This window comes from Chrysemys picta, chromosome 2 (genome assembly GCF_011386835.1).
Source record: "Chrysemys picta bellii isolate R12L10 chromosome 2, ASM1138683v2, whole genome shotgun sequence".
Lineage (NCBI taxonomy): Eukaryota > Metazoa > Chordata > Testudines > Emydidae > Chrysemys > Chrysemys picta.
In genome coordinates, this window is record NC_088792.1 from 31134951 (window position 1) to 31159439 (window position 24489).

The 24489-nt window shown below is 46.5% G+C and overlaps 1 long non-coding RNA gene across 1 annotated transcript; it reads right to left on the reverse strand.

Moving 5' to 3' along the window:
• Positions 1-263: 263 nt before the first annotated feature.
• Positions 264-9695, reverse strand: LOC135981085 (uncharacterized). Its single transcript, XR_010598051.1, has 3 exons — positions 9576-9695; positions 1742-1867; positions 264-384 (listed from the first exon to the last, which is right to left on the reverse strand). It is a non-coding gene; the product is annotated as an uncharacterized LOC135981085 (long non-coding RNA).
• Between the last annotated feature and the right edge of the window lie 14794 nt (positions 9696-24489).

Here is a 24489-nt window from a genome sequence, read left to right on the forward strand (position 1 = left end):
GACCTTCTCATAGTCTTTCCTTAGCTCTACTTATTATGGCACCAACATTACTGAACCATTCCCAGTGATTATTGCTCCAGGGGGCAGAATTAAGGTTGCATTGTGAGGGTGGAGTGGTTTCCTTGTTTTCAGAGGTTCAAGTTTAGCCATTCTCAATATTCTGGAAGGACACAAGGCACCATTAGGCAATCTTAACTCTACATTAATGACACTGGGGGGCATTTAATATGTGGTAGTTTTAACAAATATTAACTCTGTACTCACCAGATAGTTCACTTAATGTTGGCTGCAGACCTGCAAGTGATGACACTGACTTCGGTATTTGCCAATTTGATGGTTGACTTGCTACTTTCCTAAAGTCTGGTAATTGTAGTCTCTCTTTCTCTACAGAGAGATTATTTAAACTATTAAACATTTATACTTTCTATTTCAGCATAAAATAGCAGCCCCACCTAAATTTAAAACAAAGATATTTCACACTAAAAAGTGGCTGTGTGGCACGTGCCCAGTAAAGATTTTACACCGAGATTTCTTTTTTACTTAGTTCATTTAACAATAATTTAACAAATATGTTTAAATGATGGAAAGTAATGTGTTCACAGAAGCCACTACAGTCTTCCAGGCAACTAGAATTTATTTTCAGACTTTACATAGGTCTTAAAACATAAGTTACTCAATTCCATATGTATGGGGAAACTCCACTGAGTACAGGAATAGGTGTACCCACTTATGCCAGGGCTGAATTTGACCTACTGTGCCTGAGGCAAACAGATTGGTAGAATATGTTGAGATCAATGTCATTGTTTAGGAACATGGGCATGTTTTTGTAATGTTCATAAGATATTTAGGAGTCAAATGTCACTACTTGTCAACTTGATTTCATAGGTGCTAAAGAGATTCACATCTTGCCTTGAATATACTCACAAATGCAGAACAACTGTTTTGCATTATCCCTGGAAAATATATACCTCACTGAGAAGCCACAAGAGGACAGTGGTTGGCTAATGGCCGTTTAACAGTATGGATTGCATATAGTATCATTTACCAATCCTAAACATTTCACTTTGTTCTTCATTATGGTTTATATAACTGCATGATTTAATCTGAGATAGTTAGAGGACACTCACCCAGAATATGGAAGATCAAGCTCTAATTCCTACTCTGCCTGAATTGGAGTAGGGACTTAGACCCACTACCTTGTAGGAGAGTCCCTTATCACTTGGCTATACAGTATATTCTGGGGAGTGTCTCAATCTTTTGTTGAAGCTGTTCCACTTTATCTGAAATACTTAAATACACACTGCAGCAGGGACTGGAACCTGGGTCTCCCAGTGCCCTAACCACTGGCCTACAGAATCACTCTCATTCTCTCTGGCCCAATGAATATTTAAGTATTTATACAAAGTGGAACAGCTTCCTACCTGCCAGCTTAGCCAGCTCCCCACACAGTGTGCTGGTTTTTGTGAATCACATTCTTACGCACCTAATTCTGCCCAGGGAGAGGAGCCTGGGCACCTAATTTAGGATTGTGGATTTAACAAGGCAGTAGGGCACCTAAATGTTAGATGTTGCAATGCTGAGTCTAACTCCCCTTTGTGGATCTAATCTTGAGTATTCATAAATGAAAATGACAGAATTTATATTCTTGGTTCAAGCATTCAGTCCACAGAGGATCCTGGAAGACCCCCTCACCCCCAAATCATTATTTTTGCTGACTGTAAGTTATTTACTTTGCACTCACCACTTGATCTCTCTTTTCCTATCTCGCCTGCTGCAAAATCCTGTGCCTGTTGCAGATCCTTTAGATTTGATTCCAGCTTTGCAGCCAAAATCTCTCTTTTCTTGGTTAGCTCATCTACTTTGCTCGCTAAAGAGAGAGGAAGATTTTAGTGCATTAAATAGAGAAAATCTTGAATAGGTACACTCTGTAAAATGAAATAAACAAAATATGGAACACTAAACAGGGGCTTTTGCATTTCTGCAATAACCACTCTATATACATGTAGTGTACAATTGCTACAGACAATCTAAAATGATCTTTTAGACAATAGAATGAAACCACATAAACCATTATGTTCCATTCAGTAAAAACTGTATCTAGTTTTTATATTTAAGAATACATCCAGAAAAATAAAACAAAGTCTCCTTCCGTCTTATACATTGTTTTATCTGTTACAGCATTGTACAAAGGCAGGCAATGGTCAAAAGTAGGCCTTCAGTGTATATCTGAACTGTCACAGTCCTGAGCTGGGAAATATCTAGTAACCAAATAATGGCAAACATTTAAAAGAAAACATATTCTCTCTAAAGCATACACAACTGCAGTCAATGTATGTGACACTTTTCTGGTGTTAGAACAACATATTCTTTAGTACATACTCCATTCCACACTTAATAAAAGTATTTTCTTTATCTTCCTTACTAGTCTACAAGGGATATCCAGAGGAAGAATTAAAAAACTAACTTCTACTGAATCAATCTTCTGTTCCAGTTTAAGCTTTGCACACTTTAAATCTTTCCAGGTGAATGGTTACAAAATTCATCTCAACATATTATATAAACAAAAGGTAACAAAAAAGGAATTGGAATAGCTTATTTATGAGCATAAATTTGATTTAGTTGGCCTTACTGAAACCCTAGTGGGATGATTCCCATGACTGGGAGGCCAGCAAGAGCTGCAGGGGCTGCATCCGAAGCCTGGCATGTCGCACCACATAGGTGCATGCTGCCATGTGGCCTAGGATTTGAAGGCACACCCATGCCGTGGTTACTGGAAAGGCCGTGACCACGGCGATGAGAGCTTTGAGCATCTTGAATCTGTCCCATGGGAGGGAGGCCATGGCCACCCGGGAATCTAACAGCGCCCCTATAAAGCTTATGCACTGAACCAGAATTAATGTGGATTTTTTCTTGTTTACCAGTAGGCCTAGAGCCGCGCAGGTGTCTAGCAGAAAGCTCGTCTGCTGCTGCACAAGAGAGTGAGACTGGCCCTTGAGCAGCCAGTCATCGAGGTAGGGGAAAATCTGCAGCCCATTCCTCCTGAGGTGGGCTGCCACCACCGCCATACACTTCTTAAATACCCTGAGGGCATTAGAAAGGCCAAAGGGGAGGACCGTAAACTGGAAGTGGTCCTGACCCACCAGGAAACGAAGGAAGCGCCTGTGACCCTCGAAAATATGGATGTGAAAGTACGCATCCTGGAGGTCCAGCGCCGTAAACCAATCCCCCTGGTCTAGGGATGGAATAATAGAGGCCAGGGACACCATGTGGAATTTGCAACACACCAGGAACTGGTTGAGATTCTGCAGGTCAAGGATGGGCCGAAGCCCACCCTTCGCCTTGGGGATGAGGAAATACCTGGAGTAAAAACCCCTGCCCTGGTATTCCCGAGGTACCCTTTCCACCGCTTCCAAAGAGAGGAGGCGCTCTACCTCCTGGTGGACGAGGAGGGCATGCTCCGGGACCCCGGCCGGCTGCCCGGATGGGGGACAGTTGGGAGGGGTTGAAACAAACTGCAGCCTGTACCCTTGGGAGATGGTGCTGAGGACCCATTGGTCCGATGTTATGCGGGACCACTGCAGTTGGAAGTCCGATAAACGGTTTATAAAAGGCAACTTCATTAACTGGGTGGGGGGTACACTGGCAACAGGCCCATTGACCCCCCCCCCAAGAGTCAAAAATGCCGTTTTCCTGGCCGGTTGGCCTTTGAGGCCCCAGGCCGTGGGGCCGAGCGGGATTGGCGTTGGGACCTATGCCTTTGTTTCCTCTGCTGCTTAGGTGGGGGTTCATATCTGCCCCTAGCTTGCGGAGCAGAGGGTTGAGGCCTGGGCTTGTCCTTGGCAGGCGGGATGTACAGGCCTAGCATCTGCAGGGTGGTGCGGGAGTCCTTCATCCCATGCAGAGGGGCGTCTGTCTGGTCCGCAAAAAGGGCCTTGCCATCAAACGGCAAGTCCTGCATTATGGACTGGGATTCTGACGACAGCTGGGAAAGCGAGAGCCATGATGCCTGTCGCATGGAAACCGCGGAAGCCATCGAACGAGCCGCTGTGGCTGCCGCATCCGAAGCCGTCTAGAGAGCAGCTTTGGTGGCGGCTGCACCCTCCTCGATCAGCGCCCGGAACTCCTTCACATCCTTGTCAGGAATGAGGGGCTCGAACTTGGGGAGGGATCCCCAAAGATTAAACTCATAACGGCTCAGAAGCGCCTGATGGTTGGCTACTCTGAGCTGGAAACTCGTTGATGAATAAATCTTTTTTCCAAAGGTATCAAGTCTATGAGCGTCCTTGTCCTTTGGCATGGGTGCGGGCTGGCCATTCCGCTCACAGTGGTGGACCAACTCTACCACCAGGGAGTTTGGAGCTGGGTGGGTGTAAAGGTACTTGAGACCCCTCGCGGGGACGAAGTACTTCCTCTCGGCCTTCTTGGAAATAGGCGCAAGAGAGGCCGGGGTGATATTGGCGACTCCCTGATGGAAAGGGAGCGCCACACGCCCCGGTACGAGGAGGCAAGGACATTGAAGAGAGTATCAGAGGGCTCCTCCATCTCCTCGGCCCAGAGCTCGAGGTTGGCTGCCACCCTCCGAAGCAGCTCTTGATGTGCTTTAAAGTCCTCTTGGGAAGAGGGAGGAGGTACCGCAACCGAATCGCCCTGTGCCAAAGAGGTGGAAGGTGCGGTGCCTTCGGCGGCCAATGGCATCAGGGGCTCCACGTCCGGGTTCGGTGCTGGGGGTTCGGCGCCCACGGCCAGATCCCGGTGCCGGGGAGGCGACGCAGGGTGGCCCTGAAAGGCTCCCGCCACGGAGCAAGGTCCTGGCTGCGCAGGTGCCTGAGGCCACGGTGCCCACTAGCACCATTGTCCCTGCCAGGGCACGGCCTGGAACTGAGGCGCATCGGGCGGCAGGTCTGGTTGTTCTTGTGGCGCGGTGCGGCCCAGGGAGAGACGGCTGCGTGCCGAAGCCAAAGTCCTGGAAGAGCGCACAGTGCCGTAGGAATGACTGGAGAGGTCTGTATTGTGACGGCTCCTGCCCCGAGACTTCGACCTGGACGATGTTGACAGGTAAATGTCTGAGGAACTGTCTCTGGACTCCTTGCGGCTCCTGTGGCCATGGTGCTGCGGTGCCGGGGACTCTCGGAACGCGCTGCGGGCATGGCGTCTGCGATGGTGGACACTTGAGTCCAAGCGCCGGTGCCGACGGCGCAGAGACCTGTTCCTCTCAGAGCGGCTGGAAGAGGAACGGCGACGTCTCTTGTCACCTCCTCAATGGCGTCCGAGAACAGAGGAGTGGGATCCGCTCATCGAAGAGTCTGGATGTGGAGTCGACATATGCCTTGGGACTCTGCTCGGCACCTCGACCTGGGACAGTGTCTCGACCTCCGACACCTCCGGGGAGGGCTGATGGGCACCCAAAGGTGGCTTCCCATGGGACTGGAGGCCCAACTGAGGCGGCGCTCCTGGCACCGGAAGCGCTAAGATGTCATGAGCTGCCTCTGGCATCGAAGGCATGCGTACCTCCGGCGAGACTCGCGCGGACAGGACTGGACTACTCCGCTCAGCCCGAGTCGGAGATCTCTGTCCCGATGGGGATCGCGGGCTGCCCAACTTGGGTCTGGCCTCACCCCTGTCCTTCTCTTGGCGCCGCTGAGACTTCCCTGGCTTCTTAGCTGGAGAGCGGTGCCGGGACGTCGACAGCGCCTCGCTGAGCACTGAGGATGCGGTACCAGGTGCTGCTTCGGAACGGCACACCGGAGGCGCTTCACCACGCGCTGAAGACATGGAGCCCGGCACGGTGTCGGCTCGACGTGCCAGTGCCGGGGCCAATGCCGACTCCATTAACAGAGCTAGGAGTCGGATCTCACGCTCCTTCTTTGTCCGCGGCTTGAAGGAGCGGCAGATCTTGCACTTGTCACTAACGTGAGCCTCGCCCGAACAGCGAAGACACTGATTGTGTGGATCACTTCTGGGCATGGAGTTGCAACAGGAGTTGCACGACTTGAAGCTTGGGCCATGGGGCATGACCTGAGCCAGGCACTCTCGAAAGAAAGTTCAGCAAGGAAGAGATCAGTGAAACTGGGTACCACTAAGGCTAGAAACGCTGCAGCTAAGCTAAGCTGGAGCAAGTTCCGACTACCTTCACTGGCGGCAAGAAAGAACTGAGGGTGGGGGGAGCACGCAGCCCCCTTTATGGCGCGATATGTCGGCGCCACTCCAGGGGTGGCAGCGGTGCTCCCCCTCTACGGATACTGCTAAGGGAAAAACTTCCGGCACCGGTGCACGTGGCGAGCACGCACACCTATAGTGGAATACACATGAGCAATCACTCAAAGAAGAACCAACCTGACTTAGAGGGGAAGTGAAGGCAGCTATAAAAATAACAAATATATATCAAATGGAAGAGGAAGTTGAGAGTAATGAATATAAATCAGAAGCTAGGGATTGTAGAAAATTGATAAGAGAAGCAAAGGAACATAAGTATAAATATATGGCCAGCAGAGTTAAGGCAATAAGAAAAAGTTTTTAAAGTCTATTAGGAATAAAAAGAATTCTAACAATGGTATTGGTCCATTACTGGATGGAAATGTAGAATTATGCATAATAGTGCAGAAAAGGCAGAAGTGTTCAATAAACATTTCTATTCTGTATTTGGGGAAAAAAACAGATGATGCCATATCATATGATAACTCTTTCCATTCCACTAGCATTTCAGGAGGCCATTAAACAGCAGCTACTAACATTAGATATTTTTAAATCATCAGGTCAAGATAACTTTCAGCCGAAAATTTTAAAAGTTGGCTGAGGACCTCTCTGGACTGTTAATGTTCATTTTCAATAAATTTGGGACAGTAGGGAAGTTCCAGAAGCCTGAAACAAAACTAATGTTGTGCCAATATTTAGAAAGGGTAAATAGGATGACCTGAGTTATTATAGGTCTATCAGCCTGACATTGATCCTGGGCAAGATAATTGAGTGGCTGATACAGAATTCAATTAATAAAGAATTAAAGAAGGGTAATATAATTAATGTCAATCAGCATGGGTTTATGGAAAATAAATCCTCTCAAAGTAACTTGACTTTTTTTTTAATGAGATTACATGTTTGGTTAATGAAGGTAATAGTGTTGATGTAATATATTTAGACTTCTGTAAGGCATTAGATTTGGTACTGCATGATATTTTGATTAAAAAACTAGAAAGATATACAAATTAACAATGCAGACATGAAATGGATTAAAAGCTGGCTAACTGATAGATCTCAAAATGTAATTGTAATGGGGGATCATCCTTGAATTCTGTAGTGGGATCCCACTGGGATTGGTTCTTGACCCTATGCTATTTAACATTTTTATTAATGACCTGGAAGAAAACATAAGATCATCACTGATAAAGTTTTCAGAGGACTTAAAAATTGGGGAAGTGGTAAATAAGGAAGAGGACAGGTCTCTGACACGGAGTGATCTGGATTGCTTGGTAAGCTGGGCTCAAGCAAACAATATGCATTTTAATATAACCATAAATGTAAATTATACACACATATTTAGAAACAAAGAATGTAGTCATACTTACACAATGGGCAACTCTCCCCTGGGAAACAATGACTCTGAAAAAGATTTAGGGGTCGTGGTGGATAATCAGCTGACCATGAGCTCCCAGTGTGATCCTGTGGCCAAAAGGACTAATGCAATCTTTGGATGCATAAAAAGGGAAATCTCAAGTAGGAGTAGAGAGATTATATTATATCTGTATTTGGCACTAGTGTGACCGCTACTGGCATACTGTGTTCAGTGCTGGGGTCCACAAATCAAAAGGAGGATGATTATTTCGAGAGGGTTCAGAGAAAAGCCACACAAATGATTAAATGATTAGCAAACAATACCTTATAGAGACAGTCTCAAGGAGTTCAATTTAGCTTAACAAGGAAAAGGTTAAGGGTTGACTTGATTATAGTCTACAGGTACTTACATTGGGAACAAATATTTAATAATGGGCTCCTCAAACTAGCAGAGAAAGGTACAGGATGATCCAATGGCTGGAAGCTGAAGCTAGACAAATTCAGACTGGAAATACAGCATACGTTTTTAACAGTGAGAGCAATTAACCGCTGGAAGTATTTACAAAGGGTTGTGGTGGATTCTCCATCATGGACAATTTTAAAATCCAGATTGAATGGGTTTTTTTCTAAAATATATGCTCTAGGAATTATTTTGGGCAAGTTCTATGGCCTGTGTTATACAGAGGTCTGCCTAGATTATCACAATGGTCCCTTCTGACCTTGGAATCTATTAATATAATCATTTGATAAGATAAACAAAAGTTAGAGACAAAGAATTAGTACAAACTGGATGTGTTTAAGCTAAATGAGTGTTCAAAGTTCCTTGTGAGGTTACAAATTTGCTATAGCAACATACTAAGATGGCATTGGAATGAAATGTCAACATATGTGTTTTGATTGGCTGTTTTTGATAGGACCAAGTTACCATTCTCTTTCTGCGTACTGTTTTTCTCAATGTCAATTATCTTAAGCTTACACAAAGAAAGTACTGAGAGAAGAAAGAGAATGCACTGCATGTTAGCTAGCCTCATTATCACAATTGCTGCCACCTGCGGGGTCACAAAAATTTACAATATTGGACTTCCGTTTTCCTAATCCAGAAAGTTGCTTTGATCAGACTGGGTAAGGAGAGGGAGCCAAGTTACATCACCCCATCCATCAGCTTGATTAAATCTTGAGCAATATATGAGATGTGAATCTGAGGTTCCTACTATTATTGCATCTCTAGTGTGCCAGTTCCCCTGACCTTAATCCTTCTAACTCTTCTTTCTCTTTATGACTTCTCTAACAGGCGTCCAGCTTAGCCAGCCCAGGACAAGTCATATCTTATAACACTGAGGTGTCCACAAAGGAAAGCTAATACTGGTAAAAAATTGCCAGATTTCAGAGTAACTAGTAATAGCACAGGCTGCGCCTGTCATTTTTTTCAGCAGATAACCTTCAAGTTACTATTTTTATTAAGTTACAGAACCTCTCTTATCTTTCCTCTCTCCCTGTGTGTGCATCTGTTTTGTTTTGTCTTAAAAAAGAAGCAAGGTCAAACTTCAACAACTTATTATTTCTTCCCCCTCAAAAAGGGCTTTTAATGCCACCTAAAAAACTCAAAGAAATTTTCCTTTTAAATATTTTATACAACTAAAAGGAAAGGGAATAAAGAAAATAGTTGAAATTAAAGTTGGACCTAACTTTTCCAAATGTTTATCTTCTTTCCATGTGGGATTGACAAAAAGCTTTAAAAGTATTTCATTGTGATTGTAAGCAATGAAAGCACTATACCATACAAATCTCAAACCAAACTTAAGTTTAATGTTTTAATAGTAAAAAACAGGTTTGCAAACCCAACAACTCTCTGAGCCTGAGAATCATCCGCTTTACCAATACAACATTACTAAAGTATCTATCCTGCACTCCTTAACCTGGCAAAAGCTCTTTTTATAAAGGCTCAAAAAGCCTTTATATGGTAACACAAAACTCAACTGCAGTTTTGTCTGAGTAAGGAGTACAGGATCAGAGCCCAGCTCTGTACTTACCAGTCATAGAGCTTGGTTGGCTAGATGCGAAAGCCTGTGCTTGTTGCAGATCTTTCAGATTTGATTCCAGACTTGCAAGCAAAACCTTTCTTGCTTCTGATAGCTCATATAGTTTCCTCTCTAAGGGAAGAAAAATACTTTAGAATCATCAATAGTTAAATTGTATTTAAATATTCCCTTTAAAATCTGATTTACATGAGCTATTTGATTATGTGAGCTGGATTCTCTGGCCTGCTATAATTGCTTAGAAGTTGTATTCTGACTGGAGATGGCCAGTGGATAATTATTTGCCAAAGGACTCTCTACTTTGTAAGGTAAGTCATGGTGGTAATGGCACTGAGGTCAGCCCCTATGAAGGTTATGCGCTCTAGGGGAGAGGCTGTCTAGATTTGATTTTGACAAATAGGGAGGAACTGGTTGAGAATTTGAAAGTGGAAGGCAGCTTGGGTGAAAGTGATCATGAAATGATAGAGTTCATGATTCTAAGGAATGGTAGGAGGGAGAACAGCAAAACAAAGACAATAGATTTCAAGAAGGCAGACTTTAGCAAACTCAGAGAATTGGTAGGGAAGATCCCATGGAAAGCAAGTCTAAGGGGAAAAACAATAGAAGACAGTTGGCAATTTTTCTAAGAGACATTATTAAGGGCACAAGAGCAAACTATCCCACTGCGTAGGAAGGATAGGAATTATGGCAAGAGACCACCGTGGCTTAACCAGGAGATCTTTGATGATCTAAAAATCAAAAAAGAGTCCTACAAAAAGTGGAAACTAGGTCAAATTACAAAGGATGAATAGAAACAAATAACACAAGTATGTAGGGACAAAATTAGAAAGGCCAAGGCACAAAACGAGATCAAATTAGCTAGAGACATAAAGGGTAACAAGAAAACATTCAACAAATACATTGGAAGCAAGAGGAAGACCAAGGACAGGGTAGGCCCATTACTCAATGGGGGCAGGGGCGGAGGGGGAGTGGGGAAATAATAACAGAAAATGTGGAAATGGCAGAGGTGCTTAATGATTTCCTTGTTTTGGTTTTCACCAAGAAAGTTGGTGGTGATTGGACATCTAACATAGTGTCAAGTATCAGAGGGGTAGCCGTGTTAGTCTGAATCTGTAAAAAGTAACAGAGGGTCCTGTGGCACCTTAAAGACTAACAGAAGTATTGGGAGCATAAGCTTTCGTGGGTAAGAACCTCACTTCTTCAGATGCAAGTCATCTGAAGAAGTGAGGTTCTTACCCACGAAAGCTTATGGTCCCAATACTTCTGTTAGTCTTTAAGGTGCCACAGGACCCTCTGTTACATCTAACATAGTGAATGCCAGTGAAAATGAGGAAGGAACAGAAGAGGTTAAAATAGGGAAAGAACAAGTTAAAAATTACTTGGACAAATTAGATACCTTCAAGTCACCAGGACCTGATGAAATGCATCCTAGAATACTCAAGGAGCTGATTGAGGAGATATCTGAGCCATTATCGATTATCTTTGAAAAGTCATGGAAGATGGGAGAGATTCCAGAAGACTGGAAAAGGGCAAATATAGTGCCAATCTATAAAAAGGGAAATAAGGACAACCCAGGGAATTACAGACCAGTCAGCTTAACTTCTGTACCCGGAAAATAATGGAGCAAATAATTAAGCAATCAATTTACCAACATCTAGAAGATAATAAGGTGATAAGTAACAGTCGACATGGATTTGTCAAAAACAAATTGTGTCAAACCAACCTGATAGCTTTCTTTGATAGGGTAACAAGCCTTGTGGATAGGGAGGAAGTGGTAGATGTTGTATATCTTGACTTTAGTAAAGCTTTTGATACTGTCTCGCATGATCTTCTCATAAACAAACTAGGGAAATGCAACCTAGATGGAGTTACTATAAGGTGGGTGCAAAACTGGTTGGAAAACCTTTCCCAAGGAGCAGTTATCAGTGGTTCACAGTCATGCTGGAAGGGCATAACGAGTGGGGTCCCACAGGGATCAGTTCTGGGTCCGGCTCTGTTCAATATCTTAATCAGTGATTTAGATAATATAGAGTACACTTATAAAGTTTGCAGACATTACCAAGCTGGGAGGGGTTCAAGTGCTTTGGAGGATAGGATTAAAATTCAAAATGATCTGAACAAACTGGAGAAATGGTGTGAAGTAAATAGGATGAAATTCAATAAGGACAAATGCAAAGTACTCCATTTAGGAAGGAACAATCAGTTGCACACATACAAAATGGGAAATGATTGCCTAGGAGGGAGTACTGCGGAAAGGGAACTGGGAGTCATAGTGGACCACAAGCTAAATATGAGTCAACAGTGTAACGCTGTTGCAGAAAAAGTGAACATCATTCTGGGATGTATTAGCAGGAGTGTTGTAAGCAAGACATGAGAAGCAATTCTTCTGCTCTACGCTGCGCTGATTAGGCCTCAACTGGAATATTGTGTCCATTTCAGAGCACCACATTTAAGGAAGGATGTGGACAAATTGGAGAGAGTCGAGAGAAGAGCAACAAAAATTATTAAAGGTCTAAAAAACATGACCTATGAGGGAAGATTGAAAAAATTGGGTTTGTTTAGTCTGGAAGAGAGAAGATTGAGAGGGGACATGATAACAGTTTTCAAGTACATAAAAGGTTGTTACAAGGAGAAGGAAGAAAGATTGTTTTTCTTAACCTGTGAGGATAGGACAAGAAGCAATGGGCTTAAATTGCAGCAAGGGAGGTTTAGGTTGGATATTAGGAAAAACTTCCCAGCTGTCATGGTGGTTAAGCACTGGAATAAATTGCCTAGGGAGGTTGTGGAATCTCCATCATTGGAGATTTTTAAGATCAGGTTAGTCAAACACCTGTCAGGAATGGTCTAGATAATACTTAGGTAATATCTTTTGTTGGACCAACTTCTGTTGTTGAGAGAGACAAGCTTTTGAGCTTACACAGAGCTCTTCTGGTCTGAGAAACGTACTTAGGCCCGCTCTACACTACGAGTTTAAGTCGACTTTAGCAGCGTTAAATCGAATTAAGCCTGGACACGTCCACACGACGAAGCCCTTTTTTTGACTTAAAGGGCCCTTTAAACCGGTTTCTTTACTCCACCTCCGAGGGGATTAGCTCTAAAATCAGCCTTTGCAGGTTGGATTTGGGGTAGTGTGGACGGAATTCGACGTTATTGGCCTCCAGGAGCTATCCCACAGTGCTTCATTGTGACCGCTCTGGACAGCGCTCTCAACTCAGATGCACTGACCAGGTAGACAGGAAAAGCCCCACGAACTTTTGAATTTCATTTCGTGTTTGCCCAGCGTTGAGATCACAGGTGACCACGCAGAGCTCATCAGCACAGGTAACCGTGATGGAGTCCCAGGATCGCAAAAGAGCTCCAGCATGGACCGAACGGGAGGTACGGGATCTTCTCGCCATATGGGGAGACTAATCAGTGCTAGCTGAACTCCGGAGCAGTAAACGAAATGGCAAAATATTAGAAAAAGTCTCAAAGACCATGAAGGACAGAGGCCATTACAGGGACGCACAGCAGTGCCGCGTGAAAATAAAAGAGCTAAGGCAAGCCTACCACAAAGCCAGAGAGGCAAATGGAAGGTCCGGGGCAGAGTCGCAAACATGTCGCTTCTACGTGAAGCTGCATGCGATGCTAGGGGGTGCAGCCACCACTACCCCAACCGTGTGCTTTGACTCCATCAATGGAGAAACACGCAACAGGGAAGCGGGTTCGGGGTATGAGGAAGATGATGATGAAGACAATGAAGATAGCTCACAGCAAGGAAGCGGAGAAACCGGTTTCCCCAACAGCCAGGATATGTTTATCACCCTGGACCTGGAACCAGTAACCCCCGAACTCACCCAAGGCGTGCTCCCAGACCCTGAGGGCACACAAGGGACCTCTGGTGAGTGTACCTTTGAAAATATTACACATGGTTTAAAAGCAAGCGTGTTTAATGATTAATGATTAATTTGCCCTGGCAATCGTGACCAGTACAGCTACTGGAAAAGTCTGTTAACGTGTATGGGGATGGAGCGGAAATCCCCCAGGGACATCTTCAGAAGCTCTCCTTCATGTACTCCCAAAGCGTTTGCAAAAGGTTTCTGGGGAGGGCTGCCTTATCCCGTCCACCATGGTAGGACACTTTACAACGCCAGGCCAGTAGCACATAGTCTGGAATCATTGCATAACAAAGCATGGCAGCGTATGGTCCTGGTGTTTGCTGGCATGCAGACAACATCCATTCCTTATCTCTCTTTGTAATCCTCAGGACAGTGATATCATTCACGGTCACCTGGTTGAAATGGGGTGATTTTATTAAGGGGACATTCAGAGGTGCCCGTTCCTGCTTGGCTGAACAGAAATGTTCCCCGCTGTTAGCCACGCGGTGGGGGGGAGGGGTGAAGTGATCATCCCAGAGAATTGGGTGGGGGGGGGGTAGTTGGGTTTGTGCTGCATGTTAACCCGGAAACCACAGCCCCTCCTTTTACATTGCAAACCCATTTTAAATGGCCAACCCAATGGGTCCGTGGTTTGAGAAATGAGGGCGCTGCTGTTTGAAACCATTCCCACATGTTATGAAGGTTAAAAAAGACAAAAGACTGTGGCTTACCATGGCTGCCTGCAAGCCGAATTCTGTTGCCTGGCACTGCATGAGTGATCTCTCACACCAAACCGGCAGGCCCTCAATATAAGAGGAAAAATGCGACCTTGTAACGAAAACACATGTGCTGTGTAATGTGAACAGCAAAATTTAACGTGAAAGAGTGTACCCATTGTTCTCTAAAATGTGTCTTTTTTAATCACCTCTCCCTTCTCCTCTACCAGCTGCAAATGTTTCTCCTTCACAGAGGCTAGTGAAGATTAGAAGGAGAAAACAGCGGACTCGGAATGATATGTTCTCGGAGCTCCAGATGTCCTCCCACGCTGAAAGAGCACAGCAGAATGCGTGGAGGCAGTCAATGTCAGAGTGCAAAAAAGCACAATATGAACAAGAGGAGAGGTGGCAGGCTGAATCACGGGCTGAAGAGAGCAAGTGGCGGGCTGAAGAGGATAGGTGGCGTCAGCTTGCTGACAGAAGGCAAGAGTCGATGCTCCGGCTGCTGGAGCATCAAACTGAAATGCTCCAGCGTATGGTTGAGCTGCAGGAAAGGCAGCAGGAGCAGAGACCGCTGCTACAGCCCCTGTGTAACCAACAGCCCTCCTCCCCAAGTTCCATAGCCTCCTCACCCAGACGCCCAAGAACACAGTGGGGGGGCCTCCGGCCACCCAGCCACTCCACCCCAGATGATTGTCTAAGCATCAGAAGGCTGGCCTTCAATAAGAGTTGAAGTTTTAAAGTTTTAAAGTTTAAACTGCAGTGTGTCCTTGTCCTTCCCTCCTCCCCCACCCCTCCCGGGTTACCTTGGCAGTTATCCCCCTAGTTGTGTGATGAATTAATAAAGAATGCATGAATGTGAAGTAACAATGACTTTATTGCCTCTGCAAGCGGTGCTTGAAGGGGGGAGGGGAGGGTGGTTAGCTTACAGGGAAGTAGAGTGAACCGGGGTGGGGGGAGGGTTCATCAAGGAGAAACAAACAGAACTTTTACACCGTAGCCTGGTCAGTCACAAAACTCGTTTTCAAAGCTTCTCTGATGCGCATCGCGCCCTGCTGTACTCTTCTAACCGCCCTGGTGTCTGGCTGCGCGTAATCAGCGGCCAGGTGATTTGCCTGAACCTCCCACCCCGCAATAAATGTCTCCTCCTTACTCTCACAGATATTGTGGAGCGGACAGCAAGCAGCAATAACAGTTGGAAAACTGGCTTCGCTGAGGTCTATCCAAGTCAGTAAACTGCGCCAGCGCGCTTTTAAACGTCCAAATGCACATTCCACCACCATTCGGCATTTCCTCAGGCTATAGTTGAAAAGGTCCTGACTCCTGTCCAGGCTGTCTGTGTACGGCTTCATGAGCCATGGCGTTAAGGGATAGGCTGGGTCCCCAAGGTTAACGATAGGCATTTCAACATCCCCAACAGTTATTTTCTGGTCCGGGAAGAAAGTCCCTTCCTCCAGCTTTTGAAACAAACCAGAGTTCCTGAAGACGCGAGCATCATGTACCTTTCCCGGCCATCCCACGTTGATGTTGGTGAAACGTCCCTTGTGATCCACCAGGACTTGCAGCGGCATTGAAAAGTACCCCTTGCAGTTTATGTACTCGGTGGCTTGGTGCTCCAGTGACAAGATAGGGATATGGGTTCCGTCTATCGCCGCACCACAGTTTGGGAATCCCAAAGCCATCCACTATGACCTGCACGTTTCCCAGAGTCACTACCCTTGATATCAGCAGGTCTTTGATTGCGTTGGCTACTTGGATCACAGCAGCCCCCACAGTAGATTTGCCCACTCCAAATTGATTCCCGACTGACCGGTAGCAGTCTGGCGTTGCAAGCTTCCACAGGGCTATCGCCACTCATTTCTCAACTGTGAGGGCTGCTCTCATCCTGGTATTCTGGCGCTTCAGGGCAGGGGAAAGCAAGTCACAAAGTTCCATGAAAGTGCCCTTATGCATGCGAAAGTTTCGCAGTCACTGGGAATCATCCCACACCTGCAACACGATGCGGTCCCACCAGTCTGTGCTTGTTTCCCGGGCCCAGAATCGGTGTTCCACGCCATGAACCTCCCCCAGTAACACCATGAGTTGCATATTGCTGGGGCCTGTACTTTGTGAGAGATCTATGTCCATGTCAATTTCCTCATCACTCTCGTCGCCGCGCTGCAATCGCCTCCTCGCCTGGTTTTGCTTTGGCATGTTCTGGCTCTGCATATACTCCAGGACAATGCGTGTGGTGTTCATAGTGCTCATAATTGCCACGGTGTTCTGATCGGGCTCCATGATCCCAGTGCTATGGCGTCTGGGCTGAAAAAAGGCGCGAAACTATTGTCTGACGGAGGGAGGGAGGGGCGAGTGACGACATGGCTTACAGGTACAGGGAATTAAAATCAACAAAGGTGGCTGTGCATCAGAGAGAAACACAAAGAACTGTCACACAGAATGGCCCCCCCAAAGATTGAACTCAAAACCCTGGGTTTAGCAGGCCGTTGATTTCACGGAGGAAGGGGGAAGCAAATGAATACAGAACAAATCTGGTCCATCTATTTTTTACATCTTAAGCTGGCAGCAGATGGTGCAGCATGACTGATAGGCATCGGCATCTTCTGGGTGCTTGGCAGAAAATGATGTACTATGACTGCTAGCCATCATCGTCAAGACGGTTCAATAGGCCAGGAGACAAAACATGTCTGCCCAGGTGCCTCTGATTGAACTCACTGAGGGATATGATGATGACGGATACCAGTCGTAATACACCATCCACTGCCAAAAGGCAAGGAGCTGCTGCTGTGTAGCAATGCAGCCCCACATCTGCCAGCACCCAGATAGCCGATGACGGCTACCAGTCATACTGCACCATCTACTGCCAAAGGGCAATTAGCTGCTGCTGTGTAGCAATGCAGTACCACGTCTGCCAGCACCCAGATGACATATGGTGATGGTGAGCTGTGCAGAGTGGGCTCCATGCTTGCCGTGGTATGTTGTCTGCACAGGTGACCCAGGTAACCCAAGTACAAAGGCGCGAATCGATTGTCTGCCGTTGCTCTGACGGAGGGGAAGGGGCCTGATGACATGTACCCAGAACCCCCCGTGACACTGTTTTTGCATCATCAGGCATTGCGATCTCAACCCAGAATTCCAATGGGCGGCGGAGACTGCGGGAACTGTGGGATAGCTACCCACAGTGCAATGCTCCGGAAGTCGACGCTAGCCTCGGTACTGTGGACGCGGTCCACCGACTTCATGCACTTAGAGCATTTTATGTGGGGACACACACAATCGACTGCATAAAACCGATTTCTATAAAACCAGCTTCTATAAATTCGACCTAATTTCATAGTGTAGACGTACCCTTAGAGTGTCACAGCTAAATAGAAGATGAAACAGATTGTTTAGAATAAGTGGTTAACAGATATTTCAAAGAACCATACAAGGTAAAGTGGCCCGTTAACACCCCTCCAATCATAGGGAGGAAGGGGTGGGGGAAGTTGCTGGAGAGGTTGTTAGTGGGTTATAGATTGTTGTAACAAGCCATAAATCCATTATCTCTATTCAGTCTGTGAAAAGCAACAGAGTCCTGTGGCACCTTACAGACTAACAGACGTATTGGAGCATAAGCTTTCATGGGTGAATACCCACTTCGTCAGACGCATGTGTCTGACGCATCTGACGAAGTGGGTATTCACCCACGAAAGCTTATGCTGCAATACATCTGTTAGTCTATAAGGTGCCACAGGACTCTTTGTTGCTTTTTACAGATCCAGACTAACACGGCTACCCTTCTGCTATCTATTCAGTCTGTGATTTTCAGTGTCTAGCAAAGTTATGAATTTAAGCTCTGGGGCTCATCTTTTGTAAGTGTTGTGCTTTCAAGGTTTCCTTTGAAGATGAGGACTGATAGGTCAGATATACAGTGATTGCTTTGTGAAAAAAGTGTTCACCCACAGATAATGCAGTGTTTTTGTCTTTTATAATTTTCCTGTGTGAGTTCATTTGAGAGCATAGTGATTGTCTTGTTTCACTCACAAAGTTGCTATTAGGGCATTTAGTGTACTGGAAGAGGTACACCACATATTGTGATAGGCATGTGTAGGACCCTTGGATCTTGAAAACTGTGTTATGGGGGGTGTTGATCATTGTAGCAGTGGAAATATGTCTACAGGTTTTGCATCTGTTGTTCTAGGTGCTGCTTTGAGTTGGTGTATCCTAGTGGGGTGATACATGACAACTACTGGGGTGTTGTCAGAGGGGGTTTTATTTCTGTACTGAAGCAGGTTCTCTTTGCAGTATTTGTGTGGCCCGTTCCATTATGCAGTCTACTTCTCTGGTGAGTGTCCTTGTTTGGTGTAGGCAGTTTTGAGTGTGTTAAGGTGTATATCCTGGACTTCCTCCTCAGAGCATATTCTGTGGTATGTGAGTGCCTGACTGTAGATAACAGATTTTTTTATGTATTTGGGTAACTGGATCTATGAAGGTAGGTGTGGTGATCCGTGAGTTTCTTGTACTAGTTGCTTATAGGGTTCCATTGTTGAAGCTGATCATGGTGTCCAGGAAGTAGATGCTTGTGTGGAGGTGTTCCAGAGAGAGTTTAATGGGCAGGGGGTGGTTATTGAAGTTGTGGTTGAAATCTCTCTAATATCCTGTGACCGAAAAGGCTTCAACAACACTACATATAACTATATTCACTAAAGCTTTATGATGCTCGCTAACCAAAGTAAATGCTACAGACAATTCTTGTCACAGGCAATGAGAAAGAACTGAGAAGAAGGCAGCAGATGCCCTTTTTATGCCCTTGTTAGGAGAGCAGGAGCATATCCACCCCCCTCGTGGTACTGCTGCCAAAAGTCTCTGACTCTAATGCATTGGGCGCATATACACCTGCTGTGGAATGTATATGTGCAGAATCACTTAAAGGAGAACAGTGGCCTGCAAGGTGGGACAGCGAGCTCCAAATTATAGCCCTGAGTGGTGAGAAGAAACTGAGTGGGAGTTGGAGTGGCCCACCCTTTATGCCTTTGGTTGGAGGCACAAGAGCACTCAAGGCACATGCCAATCTGATGGGAACTGCTTACCAAAAGTCTCCTGCTCAAGTGCGTTGTGAGTGCACACACCCAAAATGGAATGTATATGCGACAAGTACTTGAAGAAGAAGCAGAGAATACAGAAGGACAAGATGCACACTTAGCAAATCCTGGCCTTTTTTCTTTTAGATCTGCCATCAGATCTGCGCTGGGGCATAGGAACTAATCAGACATACTAAAATGAATTAGGGAAATACTAGAAATTAAATTGAAGAGGCTAATCTTACATTAAGAACTAGCTACAGCACTGAGCGCTGGTCTACACTACGAGTTTAGGTCAAATTTAGCAGTGCTAGGTCGATTTAACCCTGCACCCGTCCACACAACCAAGCCTGTTTTGTTGACTTAAAGGGCTCTTAAAATCAATTTCTGTACTCCTCCCCGGTGACTGGTTTAGCGCTAAAATCGACCTCTCTGGATTGAATTTGGGGTAGTGTGGACGCAATTCGACAGTATTGGCCTCCGGGAACTATCCCAGAGTGCTCCATTGTGACCTCTCTGGACACCACTCTCAACTCAGATGCAATGGTCAGTTACACAGGAAAAACCCCGGGAACTTTTGAATTTCATTTCCTGTTTGTCCAGCATGGCGAGCTGATCAGCAAAGGTGACTATGGAGTCCCAGAATTGCAAAAGAGCTCCAGCATGGACCGAATGGGAGGTACTGGATATGATCACTGTATGGGGAGAAGAATCCGTGAAGGCAGAACTCCGTTCCAAAAGATGAAATGCCAATATATTTGCCAAAATCTCCAAGGGCATGATGGACAGAGGCTACAACAGGGACAGACAGCAGTGCCGCGTGAAAGTTAAGGAACTGAGGCAAGCCTACCAAAAAACAAAGGATGCAAACGGTCGCTCTGAGTCAGAGCCCCATACATGCCTCTTCTATGATGAGCTGCATGCAATTCTAGGGGGGCCCCCCACCACTACCCCACCACTGTCCTCCAAGGGGGGAGTCTCACGCAACAGGGATGAGGATTTTGTGGATGAGGAGGAGGAGAAGAGGATAGTGCACAGCAGGCAAGCGGAGAATCCCTTCTCCCCGGCAGCCAGGAACTGTTCATCACCCTGGAGCCAATACCCTCCTAATCCTCCCAAGGGGGGCTCCCGGACCATGAAGCCAGTGAAGGCACCTCTGGTGAGTGTACCTTTGTAAATATAATACAGGGTTTAAAAGCAAGCGTGTTTAATGATTAATTTTCCCTGAAGACTTGGCATGCATTTGCGGCCAGTATAGCTACTGGAAAAGTCTGTTAACGTATCTGGGGATGGAGCGGAAATCTTCAAGGGACATCTCCATGAAGCTCTCCTGGAGGTACTCTAAAAGCCTTTGCAGAAGGTTTCTGGGGAGGGCAGCCTTATTCCGTCCTCCATGGTAGGACACTTTGCCACGCCAAGCCGGTAGCAAGTAGTCTGGAATCATTGCAGAACAAAACATTGCAGCGAATGGGCCCAGACTTTGGTGGCATTCAACAACATCTGTTCTTTATCTCTCTGTGTTAGCCTCAGGGGAGTGATATCATTCATGGTCACCTGGTTGAAATACGGGACATTTTTTTAAGGGGACATTCAGAGGTGCCTGTTTCTGCTGGGCTGTTTGCCTTTGGCTGAAAAGAAATCATCCCCGCTGTTAGCCACGCGGTGGGGGGAGGCCTATTCATGCTGAACTGTTCGAGTTTGGCTGACAGGGATCTTCCCTGATACTAGCTACGCAGTGGTGGTGGTGGCGGGGGGGGTGGTGGTGAAACGATCATCCCAGAGAATTGGGTGCGGGGTGGGGGGGGAAGAGTTGGATTGTGCTGCACCTTCACCCTAAAATCGCAGTCCCTCCTTTTAAATGGCCAATCCAATGGGCTTTGCTTGGTATGGGAAAGGAGGGTGCTGCTGTTTAAACCATTCCCACATGTTCTGAAGGTTGAAGAAGCTGAAACCCTTTGCCTTACCATGTCTGCCTACAAGCCAAATTCTGTTGCCCAACCGAGCGTGCGTGATGGCTCACACCGAACTGGCAGGCACTCAATATAAGAGGCAAAATGCAACCTTGTACCAAAAGCATATGTGCTATGTAATATGAATCGCTTGATTCAGTGTGAAATAGTCTTCCCTTTGTTCTCTAAAATGTATCTTTTTAAATACGATTCTCCCTTTTTTTCCTCCTGCAGCTACAAATGTTCCTACGCTCTCCCTATCATCTCTGTCCCAGAGACTAGCGCAGATTAGAAGGTGAAAAAAAATGCACTCACAATGACATGTTCTCAGAGCTCATGCACTCCTCCCGCACTGAAAGAGCTCAGCAGAATGCATGGAGGCAAACAATGGCAGAGCCCAGGAAAGCGTTAAATGAACATGATGAGAGGAGGGAGGAGCATGCTGAGAAGAGACAGGATGCAATGCTGAGGCTAATGGAGGAGCAAACTGACATGCTCAGGTGTCTGGTGGAGCTGCAGGAAAGGCAGCAGGAGCACAGACCGCCACTGCAGCCCCTGCATAACTGCCTGCCCTTCTCCCCAAGTTCCATATCCTCCTCACCCAGAAGCCCAAGAACACGGGGCTGGGGAGGCTATGGGCACCCAGCAACTCCACCCCAGAGGATTGCCCAAGCAACAGGAGGCTGGCATTCAATAAGTTTTGAACTGTAGTGTGGCCTTTTCCTTCTCTCCTCCCCTCATCCACTACCCTACCTCGTGCTTCCCTCCTCACCCACCCCTCCTGGGTTACCTTGTGAGTTTCCCTCATTTGTGTGATGAATTAATAAAGAATGCATAATGACTTTATTGCCTCTGAAAGCAGTGATCGAACAGGGGAGGTCGGTTGGCTTACAGGGAAGTAGAGTCAACCAAGGGGGTGGGTTTTCATCAAGGAGAAACAAAGAGAACTGTTACACCGTAGTCTGGCCAGTCATGAAACTGGTTTTCAAAGCTTCGCTGATGCGCAGGCGCCCAGCTGTGCTCTTCTAATCGCCCTGGTGTCTGGCTGTGCATAATCGGCTGCCAGGTGATTTGCCTCAACCTCCCACCCCGCCATAAACGTCTCCCCCCTTACTCTCACAGATATTGTGGAGCACACAGCAAGCAGCAATAACAATGGGAATATTGGTTTCGTTGAGGTCTAACCTAGTCAGTAAACTGCGCCAGTGAGCTTTTAAATGTCCAAATGCACATTCTACCACCATTCTGCACTTGCTCAGCCTATAGTTGAACTGCTCCTTACTACTGTCCAGGGTGCCTGTGTATGGCTTCATGTGTCATGGGTTTAAGGGGTAAGCTGGGTCCCCAAGGATAACTATAGGCATTTCAACATCCCCAATGGTAATTTTCTGGTCTGGGAAGTAAGTTCCTTCCTGCAGATGTTCAAACAGACCAGAGTTCCTGAAGAGGGGGGAGGGATAGCTCAGTGGTTTGAGGATTGGCCTGCTAAACCCAGGGTTGTGAGTTCAATCCTTGAGGGGGCCATTTGGGGATTGTCCTGCTTTGAGGAAGGGGTTGGACTAGATGATCTCCTGAGGTCCCTTCAAACCCTGATATTTTATGAAATTCTAAGATATGTGTGTCATGCACCTTTCTCGGCCATTCCACGTTGATGTCGGTGAAACGTTCCTTGTGATCCACCAGTGCTCACAGCACCATTGAAAAGTACCCCTTGCAGTTTACGTATTGGCTGCCAAGGTGGTCCAGTCCCAAGATAGGGATATGCGTTCTGTCTATCGCCCCATCACAGTTAGGGAACCCCATTGCAGCAAAGCCATCCACTATGACCTGCAAATTTCCCAGAGTCACTACCCTTGATAGCAGCAGCTCAGTGATTGCGTTGGCTACTTGGATCACAGCAGCCCCCACTGTAGATTTACCCACTCCAAATTGATTCCCAACTGACCGGTAGCTGTCTCGCATTGCAAGCTTCCAGAGGGCTATCACCACTTGCTTCTCAACTGTGAGGGCTGCTCTCATCTTGGTATTCTTGAGCTTCAGGGTAGGGGAAAGCAAGTCACAAAGTTCCATGAAAGTGCCCTTACACATACGAAAGTTTCACAGCCACTGAGAATCATCCCACACCTGCAACACTATGCGGTCCCACCAGTCTGTGCTTGTTTCCTGGGCCCAGAATCGGCGTTCCACGGCAGGAAGCTGCCCCATTACCACCATGATGTCCAAATTGCCAGGGCCCATGCTTTGAGAGAAGTCTGTGTCCATGTCCTCATCACTATCGTGATCGCGCTGTCGTTGCCTCCTTGCCTGCTTTTGCAGGTTCTGATCATACTGCAGGATAATGCGCGAGGTGTTTCAACTCACCGCTGCTGTTGTGAGCATTGTAGTGGGCTCCATGCTTGGCATGGTATGGCGTCTTCAGGAGAGCAGAGTTGCAGCGGAAGCGGTGGATGGCGACGGATGCCATGAGAATAGATATTTATACAGAACAACAAGATGACCTGCAAGGTGGATTCATGGCACCAGGAGAGCAGAGTTACAGTGGAAGTAGTGGAGGACAACAGTTAGTACCACACACATTTCTCGAGGAAGAACACACATACCCGGGAGCCCATGACAGACGACATGGAGAAATTTGATATCGAGACAAGAGCAGGAGAGCAGAGTTGCAGTGGAAACAGTGTATGATGACGGTTAGCAGTCCTACTGCATCGTCTGCTGTCAGCAGCACCCAAGACACAACAGCGGCAGTGTTGGTGAGCTGAGCGGGCTGCATGCTTGCCGTGGTATGGCGTCTGCACGGAAAAAAGGCGCAAAACGATTGTCTGCCATTGCTTTCATGGAGAGAGGGGTGACTGACAACATGTAACCAAAACCACCCGCGACAATGTTTTTGCCCCATCAGGCATTGGGAGCACAACCCAGAATTCCAATGGGCAGCGGAGACTGTGGGAACTGTGGGATAGCTATCCACAGTGCAATGCTCTGAAAGTTGACGCTAGCCACGGTACTGTGGACGCACTCGGCCGACTTAATGTGCTTAGTGGGGGCACACACAATTGACTGTATAAAATCGCTTCCTAAAAATCAACTTCTATAAATTCGACCTAATTTCATAGTGTAGACATACCCTGAGTCTTGAATCCATGAATCTGGATCAGATTGACTGAAGGAGGCTCCTGGTATATTTGCTGGAGTGCCATGGAGGCTGCTGGAGTGCCATGCCCCTTTTTATAGCCTTGCCCTCAGAATATTGAGGAACAGTGAGGGGAGGGGCAAAAGGGTGCGTGAGAATGCTCCAACAGGACTGCTATGAGAAAGTTCCATCAGAA